The sequence below is a fragment of the Temnothorax americanus genome, unplaced genomic scaffold, assembly GCF_048541705.1.
Source record: "Temnothorax americanus isolate GAGA-0224 unplaced genomic scaffold, ASM4854170v1 Scaffold155, whole genome shotgun sequence".
Lineage (NCBI taxonomy): Eukaryota > Metazoa > Arthropoda > Insecta > Hymenoptera > Formicidae > Temnothorax > Temnothorax americanus.
The window spans coordinates 5,299-20,238 of record NW_027509292.1 but is presented as its reverse complement, the minus strand read 5'-3'; the positions used below and the strand labels follow the sequence as shown (position 1 = coordinate 20,238).

At 40.7% G+C, this 14,940-nt stretch overlaps 1 long non-coding RNA gene and 1 pseudogene across 8 annotated transcripts; one reads left to right on the top strand and one right to left on the bottom strand.

Annotated features, from left to right (window-relative positions):
* Positions 1–1,136: 1,136 nt before the first annotated feature.
* LOC143895368 (uncharacterized) lies at positions 1,137–3,767 on the bottom strand. 7 transcript variants are annotated; one of them, XR_013256306.1, is made up of 6 exons: positions 3,405–3,767; positions 2,997–3,113; positions 2,575–2,893; positions 2,021–2,109; positions 1,657–1,902; positions 1,137–1,527 (listed from the first exon to the last, which is right to left on the bottom strand). It is a non-coding gene; the product is annotated as an uncharacterized LOC143895368 (long non-coding RNA). The 7 variants fall into 7 exon arrangements; XR_013256302.1 differs by having other exon boundaries at positions 2,983–3,127; positions 3,405–3,766; XR_013256303.1 differs by having other exon boundaries at positions 2,983–3,127; positions 3,458–3,766.
* Positions 3,768–6,242: 2,475 nt separating this feature from the next.
* LOC143895365 (DEAD-box helicase Dbp80-like) lies at positions 6,243–12,819 on the top strand (annotated as a pseudogene). Its single transcript, XR_013256293.1, has 9 exons — positions 6,243–7,324; positions 7,635–7,768; positions 8,002–8,094; positions 8,169–8,387; positions 8,478–8,646; positions 8,724–8,961; positions 9,056–9,218; positions 9,359–12,487; positions 12,584–12,819. The product of XR_013256293.1 is annotated as a DEAD-box helicase Dbp80-like (transcript).
* The last annotated feature ends 2,121 nt before the right edge of the window (positions 12,820–14,940 follow it).

The following is a 14,940-nucleotide window of genomic DNA, read 5'->3' as shown; positions in this document are numbered from 1 at the left end:
GATTGGCTAGGGTATAATGACGACGACGGTACAAAGCTATGTACGATACGTATATTACGTGGCTGATATAACGACCCCGACACTAAAATCCGTTTACGCGAACAACGTATAATGAGTAACGCTCTCGCGTAAACGTATAGTACATGTTACGCGTACGTTGATATATCAGATTTATTAATTTTTAAAAGCGTCAAGTTAACGTAGGTTATATTCAACGGTTGAAAATATTTTTACAACACATGGACGATTTTGGCTTTTTAAACTCATTGATATTTGTAATAGAGCATAACGTTTATATTTTACATTACTTTTAATTCAAAAACTAAAATTGTAATTTTAAAAGTAATGTTAACGTTTGTATATATAGTGTAATAAATGTTTTTAGTTTAATAAAAACAAGACACGCGTATATCCGTGACAACTATGGTCCGACTTAGTTTTTAAGTGGAGAAGATATGCTGTGCACCGTTCCATATAATATATATATTGACGTCGGTGTGTTCGTGGTACGCAACAAGATCATGTCTGACGTGTTACGCGTTTGTAAAATATAAGTTATACGATAAAATAATATCACGTATATCTACGTGATAAAAAAAAGCAAAGAAAAAATAATTACGGAACAATAAAGTTTTGACTTCGTTCAATGATATCTCATAAAGCGTATAGAAAATGATACGTGTATTAGAATTAAATAAATATATATTGTTTCTGTTATTTTACTGTAATCTTATTATTTTATTTTAAATCTTGACGGTGATGCGCAATCAGTTCCATATATATAAAAAAATTTTAATTGTTTGTGAAACGAAAAAGAACGTAGTTAAACATTTTCTAAAACTCGTACTTAAAATGTTGGCGTGAGTTTTACGAAGACTGTCTTAGAGACACACGTTACGCATAAGACGCACAAAAAATAGATCTGCCTACATTATAGAAGATATCTGAACGTGACATAAATATTTGACGAAAAAAAAAATAGAAGCTTACACAGCATAAAAATAATCTTTTTTATATGAAAAGTAGCTTTCTCTGCCAAAAGTGACATTTTTAATAGACCACGAGAAAGAGAAAAAAAACGAGATCTCGCTCAAGAGTTCGAAACATATAAAAAAATAAATAAAAAAATATACACTTATATATATATATATATATATATATATATATATATATATATATATATATATATATTCATTGAAAGTAAATGATCGTTCGACACGAGTTTCAGACAACAGAAGCTAAAATACAGTTAACAAAAACCAACGTTTGTTCTTAATTTCGATGTAACGTCTCAGTGCGATCGGCGAAAGACCAAGTTCTTTGTCCACAGCTCGAATATAACTTTTCTAGAGCACGTCTCGATATCGAAAAAACCGCCCAGTTCAGAGCATTTGGAATCATGTGGCAGAACGCAGTTCGAGCAGTATTCATCCGCAACGTAAACGCGCACACTCGCCGTCTTCCTTGTGTGTGTATGTGCGAGTGGCACATATTCATTTAATAAAGCGCCAAAGAACGCGACATCATCTGCGAAAAAAAAAAAAAAGACCACGTCGACATTACTTTCGTAGTACGTAAACGCTGCGATATCGTGACGCGCGAGTGTTGTTTCACGCGTTACATTTTTTCGTACAATGTATCTTATCGTTGGTTTACCTTTACGAGCGCTACCCCGTAATCTGCTCTGACCAAGTACTTCCGCTTACGGTGACGATCTAACAAGATCGTCACGTATATATAGGCCTATCTTGGCTGGTGGGTGTGCGTGTTTTATCCGGTGCAGCTCTTTTTGCGTGAAACGCAGCTTCGTCGCGCCACGTGGCTCCTTAGTTTCCAAGTTAACTTCCTCTGGTATCACAAAAAGTAACGCAAGTTACCCTCACCCGTCACTGTCTCGATGTCCTGTAATAATCGAGCAACGCAATCGTAATAAATACAAAAATCCAATACATTCTTATATACGTGTCATTTTATGTGAGATCTTTGATTGAGCAAATACTTTGATCTCGATTAAACTTGCCTAGTCCCCGGCACTCGTCGTATGCATGGTGGAAGTAACGCTTGTTACTACTATTATTATTATTATTATTTTGTTATTTATTTAGGTAACTGAAAAACAAAGATATTACTTATATAATTATGTACGATTATATGAACGTCAATTATTTCTGATTTATAGAGATATAATACACAAAGATTAGATAAGATAAGATAAAAGATAAAAGAGATAAGATAAAAGATAAAAAAAAATATATTTAAAATATAAATAAAAGAAAAATGTCAAAGTTACTTTTAACTTAATATTTTAAATCGTCAAAATATTATTGATTCTACAATGTATGTTATACGATACGAGGAATTCGGTAAAATTAACGCGATGAAAAGCTCAATATTTTAAAACAATTACTTTGCAAGGTTATGAACAACTTTTAGTCGCTTTTATCAGGTCATTTAGTTTGCTAATTACATTTTAACTTATAACTTTGAAACAATCTGCGTACTGCCTTGCTATCTCATATTAATGCTATAAATATATATAAACGTATAATTATTGGGAATAAAATTTATACTCGCTTGTATAAAAATTCTCTCCGTGTAATCTCATTCAGATTCATGTACCGAACAAGTAGCAATCCAATCAGACCGCTTACTTCAATAGCAGCCAAAATCATATACATTTTTTCCTTATCGCCACCTTCGAATGATTTACCACCTCGGGAGCTGTTTCCAAAAGGTTTTGAATGGCCATTGGAAATTCACCTTGGGGGACCATCGGACGACGACGTGTGGAGGTAGATGAAGATAAAGATGGAGGAGGTTCTTTTGTACCAGCCTTTTTTCAATTGTTTCTCCCGTCTTTTCGGCGGCACTTTTACCATTTTTACCTTCTCACCTGTAACGCGCGAGTTCTTCAGAAGTTGTATACAATTTGATATAAGAATAAAAGGAGAACACAGAGATGAAAATTGTAAAAAGGTAAACCTGGTGTAACAAACTTTTCGAATCCTTTAGGTGGCTCTTTACAAAAATAATCTCCACTTCTGCTCTGTACTTGCTCGATACTTGCCGATAGTGTCGTACTACGTTTCAATAGCGGATAAATGACGTCTCAGCTGGAAGTATACGTCTTAGCTCTTAATCTTATTGTTCTAATGACAGAAGCAATGCAAAAAATGACAAAAATTATGTCGCTTTATCCTTAATATTTCAATCATATGGTTTATTCGCAAAAGTTGCAAGTAATCATCGGCAAAGCTGATATGCAACCACGTTTGTATTGTAACATGTTTGTCAACTCTCGCAAATGTATAAAAGACAGGTACGCGAGGTGGGTCCTTATTTCAAAAAATATGATATACGTTTAAAAAACGAACTATAACTGCGACGAGATATATCCAAAGTACCTGAAACCATAACCCGAAAGGTTATGGTATCTGAGAAACGTGTCGAAATAAACCTTTCTGAGCGGACTGCAGGACTAGCCTCCCTCTCTCTCTCTCTCTCTCTCTCTCTCTCTCTCCAGCCTGTTGGACGAGAAGAGCAATTGGTGCGCCATGTCTGATGGTGCGGTCGTCGTCGTGCGTGGTGCCTCTGTCAGGAGATCCGAGGTTCCCGTTTACTTATTATTTTTTCTCTCGCTCTGAATCTCGAAACGCGACGCACTACCGGCCGCGGGCGACCATTTCATTCATTGCCGATGAGGCAATAGTGGTGTAAGTGATTAAGGTGGTAGTACTCCGGATGATCCGCTTTTTTTCAATCTACATAAAAATACATAAGCATAGTGTATATGTAGATTGAAAATTCAGAGAAGCCATCATATAGGCAGTATGCAGACACCATAGCGCATGCGCATATGGCTTCTGCATTCGTGCTCCTCGGCTCATCGTCTGTGCACTTTTATGTGCTCTTCCACCTTAAAACCCCTTGCACAATGCCAGGCACACAACGGGCAATAGGAACAGGAAATAACAAAAAAATTGTTACGTACAACGTACAACCTAAAAAATTCAAGTGCTATGATTGGTTGGCAACAGGCACGAGGCACAGAAATTTCAACGTGACGGAAACTCTGTGTCTATTGCCTGTGTTATTATTTATTCTGCATTTATACATGATTTCTTATTTCTATTCCCTGTTCCTATTGCCTGTTGCCTATAGCATTGTGCACGAGGGGCTTAAGACCGCTAAACCACGGAGCATCCAACCATAAAGTCGCCATATTGCGTTACATAAGATGCTCCCCCCGTGGTACATACAGCGGTTTTATAATTAAGGCCAACGCCCAACGCACACAAAATGCATAGCTTATTAGCATAAGCATAAGCATAGCGCATAAGACCGTTAAACCACGGAGAGCATCCAGCATAAAGTCGCCATATTGCGCGTTACATAACATACTCCGTGGTCCAACGGTCTTTTATGTGCTACGCTTGTGCTAAGCTATGTGCATTTTGTGTGCGATGGCCTTTAGGCTGTGGTTTCTTCACATGGGGGACGTAAAATGCGTATGCGTAACTTGCGTCTGCCAATCAACGCGTCTCAGTATATTTAATCGTGTCATACGCGTATAATAGCTGAGACGCGTTGATTGGCTGACGCAAGTTACGCGTACGCATCTTACACGCCCCATGTGAATCCAGCCTTACGCTCGCGTAAACGTAGTATATTATTGATATGTCACTTCCGGTTGTGATCCGCAACGATTTTGACGTATGAAGTTAATAGGAAGAATGATAAACGATGTGGCTTGCTTCTCTAAATAGGCCGGTATTCATATAGTCGGGGTTCTTATATTTAAGACCATTATTTATAAATATAATCTTTAAGGTCCGTGCACGTAACAAAAGATTAGTCATACGCGCTAAGGCCGTAAGAAAATAGACCTCGCGGCACAGTCGCGTATTCTCGGCGGCCCCCCGTGGAGCTCGAAGAATATTAGAGTGTGCGTGGCCTATTTTCTTACGGCTTTACGCGTATGAATAAAAACTTTGTTACGTGTGCACGGGCCTTAACATATGTCATTTAACCAATTTTACAGAGTCGCGTATTAGCATCTTAAGGGCCTTGGCACGTAGAAAAATTTAAGCAGTTAAACTTAAGCAGTAAAGGCCCGGACACATAAAAAAACTGAAGCGGTAAAACTCAAGCATCAGTAATAAGCAACGCAGCCACCACGCACACAGGGCTGCGTTCCAAAATTCACTCTAGTTAACTAAAATGCTATAGTGTACGTGACGTAAACTATAGATTTTAGTTACCCAGAGTGAATTTTGGAACGCAACCCAGAGAGTCAAGAACTTGAGACACGGCCATAAATAAGCGGTAGCCACGCCATACCGTTGCGTTCTTACTGCTTAAGTTTAATTGATGCTCAAGTTTTTCCATGTGCCAAGCAGGCGCCCTATAAAAAAATCAACGGTATGGAGTCGCTGTGACGCTAATTTATAGGGCCGTGCCTCAAGTTCTTGACTCTGTGTGCGTGATGGCTGCGTTGCTTATTACTGCTTGAGTTTTACTGCTTAAAACCCCTTGCACAATGCTAGGCAACAGGCACGAGGGAATAGGGAATAGAAATCAGAAATCATGTATAAATGCAGAATAAACAGTGACATAGGCGATATACACAGAGTTTTGTAATGACTCCATAGACGCGGAAACGCCATGCGGCAAAATGCGTTGACCAATCACAAATTTTGATTTTGCCGCAGGCGACTTGTGGCAGCCTTCTGATTGGTCAATGCACTTTACCGCACGGCGTTTCCGCGTCTATGGAGTCTTAAGCATTTCCGTCATGTTGGAAATTCTGCGCCTATTGCCTGTTGCCAACCAATCATAGTATTCGAATTTTTTGGGTTGTACGTAACAATTTTTTGGTTATTTCCTGTTCCTCGTGCCCGTTGCCTAGCATTGTGCAAGGGGCTTGAGTTTTTCTATGTGTGTCCGGGCCTTAAGATATATATATTACTTAAGACGGTTTTGAAAAAAGATCTGATTATGAATACCGGCCCTCTATAGCTGATCGGGTTGCTGCTCTATCGCTACTTGACGCGCTTGACGCGTTCTGTCTGTGAATCTAGCTTAAGGCTGAATTTCCACTGGACCTTGTGTGCGACACGGGGGATCGAACGGGAATGTTCTTAATGGCACGTGCCATTGGTCGCGCACGACTCCGCGTGTGTGACGTTGCTCGGTATATACGTTGATGAATAAAAACTGTATTTATCACGCAACGTGATTCGACTTTCATACGAGGACGCGTTTGGTGGTCACGCGCGACGATCGTCCGTAAAAAACGTTTGGTGGTCACGCGTTTTTCATAAAAGAAATAAAGATAAAACCGTACTCTCACGCCATTGATAGTTTATGATTCTCCATATGATTCTCCGTCGTGACGTCATGGAGAGGGATTCACCGTCCGCGTCCGCGCCGTCCGACACGTCACAACAGGATGTTCGACGTATACGACCATCTGACATTCAATAGCAGAAAATTTCATATTTTTTATTATGATTTACTATTGGATGTCGGATCGTCGTACGTCGATCAACGGACGCGGTTCGAATCCTCCAGTAGCACACCGACACGCGTGGTTCGGAAGTTTCGAGAGAGAGACGAGTGTAAAGACGTTGGTCGGGTAACACACGTGCGCTTGGTCGGGATAGAAATTTGTCGCGTTATAAGAGAAAGAACAAGAACAACGCGAACGGTAGTTCGGGAATCGCGACCGTTATAAATACGGAATCCGGAAGCGGAGGCATTGGTTCTTCGAACGGGGAGAAGCAGAGGAAGCGCAGCGAGCTGAAGATAGATAGCCTGAACGCAACCAACAATAATATCCATCGGACGGAGGAATTTCCCGCTTTGGGTAGCACGAGTAGCGGACCGCCAGGCTTCACGAATCACGAATCCGCCACCCGGTTTTGCTTCCCCGACCTTACCGCCGCCCGGTTTCTCCATTAAGTGCAACAGTCTCGACGGGCTGCACGGTGGCAACGGCTTGACGTTGACAAACAGCTCCGGCGAGAGTTATTCCATCCTACCGGACAACAGCGGCAAGCGCGAAGCTCACGACTACGTGTCACCGCCCCGATTTTCAAAAACGGAACACTTGTCTGGTGGCGAAGCTCAACGCGGTCCTCGTGGACCAGGACAAGATCGAGGAATTCCGTTACGTGAGCGGCCCTCTTTCGCGGGGGCACCTGCGACGCCCGGGAGTATTACGCGCACTGCCGCGAAGCACTTACGAAGCGTTGATATGGCTTCGAATAATGTCGACTTGGTGGAAGAGCACGCCGATGAACGGGACAACTTGGGATCGAAGGTAAAGCGGGACTAAACTGTCCACGGATGTGTTGCACCGGGGCGTGATCCTTTTGATGCTCATGCATGACACCTGTTTTCATAGTACGCGGAGTGTTCGCACTCAGCAGACTCCTCTCTCTCTCTCTCTCTCTCTCTCTCTCTCTCTCTCTCTCTCTCTCTCTCTCTCTCTCTCTCTCTCTCTCTCTCTCTCTGACTCCGCGGCTTAAATGCTTACACATGTGTTTGTCGTATCTGAAGCAGGGAACTGAACACTAGTTTTTCGTGAGGCCAGATGCAAAAAGTTCCGTAACCCGATGTCGTATGCATAGGTGACAGCATCCTACATGTGGGACAAGGCTGAAAATAATTATAAGGTGATGCTGAAAAAAATTGTACAGACCATCAAGCCTCATCCAACGTCGTCCCGGTTGTACGGGGAAAAAACCTTTGACGCGCTACGCACGTAAGTAGCTTTTAGTCGCGACGAGAGGACCTGATTTAAGGCCTGTTTGTTTTCGCTGCGTTATATTATTTTTTCCGTCCAACTTCGTGCGCCAGTCGACAAGTATATCGAAAAACAAACAGGCCTTAGACAGAGAGATCCGCTCGTTTACCACTACTCGTATTTGTGTTACCGACGCGTCACAATAATGGTATATATGTATGTAACGTGTATTTTTTATACTTTGCGCACAGCAAACCAGAGTTGTTGAAAGGTGCTCGCGGAATGGGGTTCAACTATATGTCGAAAATTCAACAGCTCGCTTTACCAAGTTTACTAGCCGATCCGTAAGCATTTCGCAGAGATTACTTTCACAGCCTTTCTTAAACACATATATTTTACGAGGAACGTCTCTTTCTAGGGCGCAGAATATGATTGCGCAATCGGAATCAGGCACAGGCAAAACGGTCACTTTTGTGATGGCCATGTTACATCGGGTAAATCCCATGAAACTGTACCCCCAGGTGATTTGTCTATCACCGACGTATGAACTCGCCATACAAACAGGCGAAAGTAGCAGCGAGGATGGCGCGCTTTTGCCCTGAGATACAAATTATGTATGCTGTTCGAGGAGAGCGAGGTAAAATATACAGTGTTTTCTTACATATAGAGGTTGACGTTTCTGCTGTTGAGATAATTTCTTACGCTTGCTTTACCACGTGTTACACAGTGAATCCTCGATCAGAAATCACCGCACATGTATTGATAGGAACGCCTCGCATAGTGCTTGAGTGGGGGCTCAAGTACTGCGTCTTCGATTTGAGTCGCATATCCGTGTTTGTATTGGACGAAGCTGACGTAATGTTGGCTACGCAAGATGATTGCGTAACTATACACAGGTACGCTTCTCGAGATGACCGCGACGCTACATTTATGTTTCACGCGAGATATGTCACCATTAATTTTTTATGCGCAGATCGCTTTCGCGAAAATGTCAAACGATGTTATTTTCCACGACATACGACGAAGACGTCAGAAACTTTGCGGATATGATAGCCGGCGATGCGCTGCAAATACGATTATTGAGAGAAGAAGAGTGTTTGGATAATATCAAACAGTACTATATCAATTGCCAGACGTTGGAGGAAAAATATACCGCTGTCAGAAATATCTATGACGCGATCACCATTGGACAAGGCATTATTTTCTGTCGGGTAAGCGCCCGCGCGCGTACATCGACGACTCCGTTTATATACGCCCGTAAATGAGCAACTCCGTGGTAACGAAATACCGTACTTTCATTTACAGACGAAATCGACGGCCAGGTGGTTGGCAGAGGACATGACGATGAACGGGCGCCCTGTAGCCATGTTATCAGGAGATTTGACGGTGGACGAAAGACTACAAGTCCTAGATAAATTTAGACACGGAATTTACAAATTTATTGTCACCACCAACGTTTTATCAAGAGGTAAATATGAAGAACGTTAATATAATAGCAACGACCGACGCGCGTGCTGATAAACTTTTGCCTGTACCTATGTGTGTAATCTAAGCGTAGTGTGTATAACGATAATATATTAATAATAAAATGTATGGTACTTTTGACAGGCATTGATGTACAACGGGTGACGCTAGTGGTTAACTTTGATTTGCCGATGAATGAAAACAAGGAAGCCGATTTTGAGACTTACTTGAACAGAATCGGAAGAACAGGGCGATTCGGAAAATCGGGGATCGCCATAAATTTAATCGACTCGCCGAAGACACGGCGACTGTGCAAAGACATACAAACACACTTTGGCAAGAAGATACGTAATCTTGACGCGGAAGATGCGGCGGATATGTAAAAAATCGGAGCTTAGGCTATAAGCGCGATTCGGTTTTCATTCGGAATGTATATATATATATATATCTAGATATAGGTTTTAGGTTTAGGATATAGGTTTGATACGATATTTTTATCGGACTTGTCTTTGCGTGTATTTGGAATATCAACGCATTCTTGTTTTATACCTTATATTTTTTTTCGCTATTTTCCAAGTTTCATTGGATCGAACGTAAGGCGATTAAAAATTCGATATGTTTCAGTCGGCATCTGCCGACGGCACGCGTCGTATAGGTTAAAAGTGCACGCATTGACATTTCGTTTAACTTAAAAGCTTAAAAGCTTTGGCTTCCAAAAAGATTAAGTAGCGAATAATTATTTTTTGACCGTATCATTTTGTTTCGAATAGAAACGCGCATGTAATTGACATTGTGATACACGACACTGTGATATTATTTACGCAACGGCGTACGTAAAACATTTTAAACGGGACATTTTTTCTATATTATATTAATATGGAAAAAAGAAAAAGAGAGAAGCGCCAATATTTTTTGTCCATTTGTCTATTCGAGTACGCGCGCACGTATCGTTTTATTAGAAAATAGCTTTTCTTTTGTTTTATGATTAATTTTTTTTCTGCTATTTTCTATGTTTCGTTGGATCGAACGCGAGGCGATATTCAAAATTAGTTATGTTTGTCGCATCAGACGGCAGCCGACGGCGTATTATAGGTAAAATATATCGATCTCTCTCTCTCAAACTGCCCCGCATCGAAATTTCGTAAGCTTTGTGTTTTCCGAAAAAAAAGTAGCGAAATATTATAATTTTTGGACCGTATAATTTTATTTTTAATATAAACGCGCTTAATATATGTGTACCTGACATTGCGATATAACACTGTGATATACAATTTACGCAACAGCGTATGTAAACAATTTTTAACGGGATATATTTCATCTATATATATATATATATTAATGTGGAAAAAAAAAACGGAAGCGCCAATATTTTGTGTCCAACATTCGTATTTTCGAGTATTCGCGCACGTATGATTTTATCGACTTGAATATCTTTTGAAATGTAGAAAGTTTCTGAAAATAACAAGTTATAAATTGTACGAGCGCATTCCGAAAATATGAATGTAGCGAGATCGATATTTCACCTGCGCGTACGGTGGACGAGGCCAAAGAGAATTAAGAACGGCGACGGCAACACGCGCAACGTCCTTATGATAAAATGATTGTTTTGTCATTTGTATCTATTGCGTTTCACGGATAGTTAAAAAAAAAAAAAAAAAAGAACGAACACGCGTAAAAATAATGTAATAATATACATTTTTATTTTTTATAATAAACGCTTCTCTCTGTACTTTGTGCACTCTTCTTATATATATATACGTATTCGCTCATTTGCCATATAACTTGTGTGTGTATAATGTTAAGTAGCGGCGGGGACACTCGTTTTGCGCGCGTGGTTGCTGCTCGCTGCTTGACGCGTCCTGTCTGACGCCAGCTTTAAAAAAGCGGGAAGCACACAATTTTTCATAACGACGACGACGGCGTACGCATAAGAAAACTGTGCGTGGTCTCTCTCTATTTCCTTCGGCACGTGGTGTATGAGAACCACACGCACACGTTTCTTAAGGTGAACGTTTCTAGCGGGGGCAGTGAAAAGCAGCAGCAGCAGATCGCGTACTGCGTGGCTATAAATTTTACACAAGTTATAGAAACTCGAAAACTTGTCTATTATGTAGGCCACGCAGAGTACGCGATCTGATGCTGCTTTTCACTGCCCCCCGCATGAACGTTCTCGCACCTTTATGCTTACGCCGTATGAGCCGGTATCTCACAGTCGTCTTTTCGAGAAAGAAATGCGTCTCGATGTATAATATAAACCAATTTGATTTTCCGTATTGTGGACACACACACACGCTCTTCCTCTTCCTTTTTTTTCTCCCCCCCCCTCTCTCTCTCTCTCTCTCTCTCTCGCTGACCCAGGCGAGTCCGGCAACTGATTTGGGGGGGACAGCGGGTGAATATCGATTCGTTATTTTTATTTTTAGGGGCAAATCCATCCGCTGTGCGGACCCCACCTACGTCGTTCCCGGGGTTCTCGAACGGGGCCCTGCTTATTCTTAACGACGGTGTTACCGTCGCGCGCGTGACCTCATGATCTCTATCTCCATCTCCGTCGTGTGTGTAATCTTGTACATACGAGACACACGCACGAGTGCCCGTTATCTGTCAATCAGCACATACGTTATTGTTACTCGTACGTATTTCGCAGTTATCATAAAAAAATTATGTCTCGGAAAACATTATATAGATAATGTTTCCATCGACAAATATAAAGATAAAAACGTGATCAACGTTTCAATCCCTTCGGTGAGTATTTTTTTTAGTCATATTTACCGCGAACGTCGGTGGTGAATAACCTAAACGCGCGGCCGGTATAGTGTGTTATTTTACGTACACAGCAGTTACTTAAAATATATTTTAGATTGATTGTGTGTCGTAATATAGACATCTTGGTAGACGTTTAAGCGTTCTTATCATCTCTCGGATGACTTGAAAAAAAAAATATCTATCGTAATGTGTGTTCTCTGAGACCGTATTTAATAAATGATACGCGTGTGAAATACGTACGATAGTAACAATAACGTCTCGGCTGCGAACAGAGAGAACGCCGCGGGCGCTTCTTGTACAATATTTTACACGACGGCGGCGGGAGAAGACGCGTGTTGCAAGAGGACTGTCGTCCACACACGGATACGGAGTAAGACAAGCCACACCGCGTGTGTTTCTCGTCGATGCTACGCAGAAGATGTTTGAGAGAGAGAGAGAGAGAGATATATATATATATAAAAGCGGCGGAGACCAAGCTCGGTACGTCATATCCAAAAGTTGTTCGAGGTTAGTGTTCGCGAACACAAGGTTGGTTCGAGTAGTTTGATTAACGAGTTACTGCAATTATATAATACGTGTCGTCCGTACGTATCCTTGATGCAGTTGTCAACAATAAGCAACGTCTTTGGCAGAGAAGCTAGTGTATATATATATATATATATATATATATATATATATATATATGGAGTATGCGGTATGCGGTTACCGGGAAGGGCTCGCGGCGGAGCAACAAACGCCAAGGATGGTTACCCCCCGGGCGGCTTCACGACGACGACGACGACGACGACGCGTGCGTGGCGTGTGAAACAAAGTCGTATGGATGGTGACCGTGCGCCAGTTGTATAAAGCGCTATAGAGATGCTGTCAACGCCAACAAAAAAAAAAACAGGCCGCGAGATATTTTTACACACGGACATGCGACTTGCGGTGCAGCAGCGTAAAGCGGATATTGATTTGGTCGTGCTTGTATTTTAGGCAGGTAATAACTCTGCGATTTTATGCAACGATGAGTTGCTTTCAACTATGTTTGTATAACGTTTGCCTTTGTGCTACCTAATATTTTGTATTTATATAACCTTGTGTAACGAAATGTTTTCAGGCACGGACGGTCAAAGTTCGGTTCGTTCGAACGCGAGCTCCAATTCTGGAACGAGACGTCTCGCGCGAGACTTTGTTGTGAAACAAGGTCTTGATAAAATAAGGACGCCTCCGCGCGAAGGCTTCTCTCCTCATCGGTCGCCTTGATGAGAGCGCGATGACAACCGGGCATTAGTTTATTTTTAAGTGACTCGTAAACGCCGGTTCGCAAGGGGTTCAAGGTCAACGACTTTTATGTCCGGCTGGACGAGACAAACGCGTGCGATCGTTTTCATAAATTGGCCAAAAACGGCAAAATTTTAGCATCTTAAAAATGACGTGTACGTTTGTAAGCTATGCGCGGACTGGTAATAATTTGAAAAGTTGCTCCGAAAAAGATACATTTTGTAAAAAGGGACTTGGACGTGTTTTTATATACAACGCGTTTACATTATCATCTCTGTCGTTCTTGCGTGATAAAAGCTGTGCGAACTGGTATACGACTTGATAACGTGCGGTACAAATGCGATCCATTTTTCAAAAGGGACTCGGACGTTGTTTATAAATTTACTGTTTCGCGCATCCCCTTTTCAAAAATTGTGTAAGCTGTGCGGACTGGTAATAGTTTGAAAAATCGGTACGAAAACGGTGAATTTTGTAAAAAGGGACTTGGAATTTTAAATGTGATACTTAATTCTCATTCGGTTCGTGTTCGTTATACTTGAGAGCTGTGCGCGGACTGATGGATACGTCGCTGCAAAAAACGGTGCGTTTTGCGAAAAGAATCTTATATAATTGTTTGATAATTTTTCATATTCGTCCGTTGTAAGCTGTGCGCGCTGAATGGTACGAATTGGACAAATTTATTCGAAAACGGTGCGTTTAACGAAAAGGAGCTTACAATTTTGTGGTAATTTTTCATTTCAATCGTCGTTTTTCAAGCTCTGCGGACTGTGGTTTAGTAATTTGATAACGTGCTCTTCTAGGTGTGTGTGTGTGTGTGTGTGTGTGTGTGACACGCACGGTGCGCGTTTTGTAATGAGACTTTGAATATTTTTTTTATTTTCTTTTTATCCTTTTCACGTTATTTACATTGATCGTTTCCTTTTTATTCGCATTGTCGAGGAATGATGTAGTAATGATATATGCGCGCATAGACACGCTTCGTATCTCGAATTGATAAATATTAATTCATTTGTACACAGTTGCGTGGTATGATGATATCTTTATCTTGCCATTTTTACAAATTGTCAGTTTTCGTGCTCAAATTATTTAACTGTGCGGACTGGTAATATTTTTTAAAATTGTTCCAAAAACCGTGCATTTTGTAAAAAGGGAGTTAGAATAATTTAATAAATTGATGCAAAAACCGTACGTTGTGTAAAAAGGAACTTGGAATTATTTATGAAATAGATAAAAAAACCGTGCGTTGTGTAAAAGGGACTTGGAATATTTTTCCTTTTTCATTTATTCGCCTTTTCATCCGTTGTGTGTAAGCTGTGCCAACAGGTACGACGACGTTGCAAATTTGGTTGGAAATGGAGTTGGGAATAATTTACGAAATAGATCCAAAAACCGTGCGTTGTGTAAAAAGGAGGTTAGAATAATTTATATGATTGATCGAAAAACCGTGCATTTTGTAAAAAGGTAGTTAGAATAATTTTAAAAATTGTTCAAAAAAACCGTGCATTTTGTAAAAAGGTAGTTAGAATAATTTTAAAAATTGTTCCAAAAACCGTGCATTTGTAAAAAGGTAGTTAGAATAATTTATATGATTGATCGAAAAACCGTGCATTTTGTAAAAAGGTAGTTAGAATAATTTTAAAAATTGTTCAAAAACCGTGCATTTTGTAAAAAGGTAGTTAGAATAATTTTAAAAATTG